The following is a 2,216-nucleotide window of genomic DNA, read 5'->3' on the forward strand; positions in this document are numbered from 1 at the left end:
TGCCACGCGGATGACAGAAGACTGCACCTGTATTGTCCAGGCCTGAAGCTCAGGTCAGGGCCAAAGGGGTAAGCCCAGGTGAACGCTATGGTAATGTGTTCATAATGCCTTAAGGCAACCTCTACACTCCCTCGTGTCAGTGTGGAGAAAAGTGAGGTGCTTGAGTAAGACAAAATTTTGTCATGTTCCCTGCTCCACTGCTGCTTCTTGCGCGCATGTTCTGCTCTTGTCAGGCCAAGCACCCATTGATGGATTCATCTAACAGGGGAATGCTATTATCCTTATTGGGACCACGTGGTGATAGTGTAAAATTGGAATCGTTCAGAGAAGCTGAAATCTTTGATACAGTTACCCTTCCTGCAAATGATTATGAGCGTGCACTTAGATTTTGGATTTAAGTGCCATTTTCATGGTGACCTCAACTGCCAATGTAGTTTTAATTTGGGCAATTATTAGTTAGATAATGAACATTTGTACTCCCTTAAGCTAATCCAAATCTGAAAATCAATCATATTGCTTTATTCAGTCTTCTTAAGATGGTAATCAGTGAAATATTTCCATGATAGCTTGTTGCATTAGTGTAGCCCCAAAGCTAAAGTTATCTCTTTGATGAAAAGAAACCTTGCATTGAACTCCCCAAGCCGGAGCACATCACATTACTATCAGTGTTTGTTGGTATCTGTATTTGATTATTTTGAGTTATTTTCATGCATTTATTTCTATTGTAGTAAACATCTGTGATGCCAAATGTGCTGAATGGCAGTCAAAAAGTCTAGATGGAATGTGTGTTGACAAGATTACTGAAAAGAAAATCTGAATGACTTTAATTGACAAATTGCTCAGATTGCATATATGTAGAATGTGATGCAGGTTCATAGATTATCTTCCCCTCAAAGAGCAGAGTGCTGCTATGAAATGGAAAAGGATTAGAATACAATGTAGTTCTATTTTTTACCCCATTGGAATAAACCTTTTATGTTAAAATGGTTTAAAAAGTGGAGGGGAAGTGCTCCTAGGTATGTCCACCGACTCAAAGAGCGTAAAATATTTTCCAAGTTACGCACAACTATTAGTAAGGGAAAAGAAAAAAAAGCACAAAAGGGTAATTTTCATGATTAAATCAGTGACATTGGTGGACACAAAGAACAATCCTAGCTCAATTCTGCTGCTGTAATTATTATTTTTTTTTTTTCCTATACCTCCTGTGTGTCAGAACCCAATCAGCTGCAGCTTTCTCTGTACCCCATAGAACCTTTTTAATTTTGCCCTGCTCCCAATTTCCTTTTGTGGCTGCCCGAATTCCCCTACATGTCACAAGAAAGCAAAGCTTTGTTGTGCGTACGTTCAATGATTGCTGAACCAAACAATTTGAACACAAATATCAGCATTTCAGGTTACCTGTAAGAAAGTTTCATTAATTATTTATCCCTTCATTTTATGTTGATTAATTGTGTATGATTATTTTGCCAATCGGTGAGTGTCCGGCCTCAGCCCTCTCGGCGGTACCGAACAAGACCAGACAAACAGGTACTGAGACCTGGATTTGTCCCTGCTCTCTCCACCACCCGGAAGCTCATAGAACAGCCAAACAATTTCTTAGTGACCATCTTTAAGAAATGCAAGGGCTCAGGGCTGTTCTATGGCCCTCTGGCTGTGGGTGGGAGCCTGTTCGGGATGGGTTTGTGTGGTCAGTCGGCGACGGGGTGCTAGTATGAGTGTCTTCCGTACACCCCAGGGGCACCTTCTGCTTAAGTTGCTGCTTCCCGTGCCCCTGTGTTGTGTGTGTGTGAGAGGTGGTGGCCTCTGCCCACCAGCCACCCCCAGTTCCCTGCCCAGTGCCCTTGGAGTACGGTGCAGGACTCATGCTGGCACCCAGCCCCGCGGTATCGTCTTCAGGGACTTTCAAGTGAGGCCACACACTCACTTGTATGTCCAAGTTTCTAATAAAGAATAATGGTAGTAGTTTTTTCTCAGCCAAAAACATGTGTAAAGATAAAGTATAAATAGTAGTCAGATTTTAAAACCCTTTTCCGGGAGTGTGAAGTGTCAATTGTAGCATTATAATTCCATAACTGTAATGATACTAAGCCAAATGGAACCCTCTCTCCAAGGACAGCGCCCTATCCAGGAGACGCCAGCAGGCGGGCGCGGTGGTGGAGGGCGGGGTGAGGCCAGTAGCAGCAACAGCGTGGCGGGGGCCGGGGAGCCGCTCACCA

General features: G+C 43.5%; 1 protein-coding gene across 1 annotated transcript in view; it reads left to right on the plus strand.

The window, feature by feature from the left end:
* Positions 1–2,216, plus strand: part of LOC119593854 (guanine nucleotide-binding protein G(I)/G(S)/G(T) subunit beta-1-like) — a gene marked incomplete in the record, with an annotated part of 42,289 nt that overhangs the window by 39,503 nt on the left and 570 nt on the right. Inside the window, 1 exon segment of the mRNA XM_037942885.1 lies at positions 1–2,216.

The sequence above is a fragment of the Penaeus monodon genome, chromosome 32 (genome assembly GCF_015228065.2).
Source record: "Penaeus monodon isolate SGIC_2016 chromosome 32, NSTDA_Pmon_1, whole genome shotgun sequence".
Taxonomy (NCBI): domain Eukaryota; kingdom Metazoa; phylum Arthropoda; class Malacostraca; order Decapoda; family Penaeidae; genus Penaeus; species Penaeus monodon.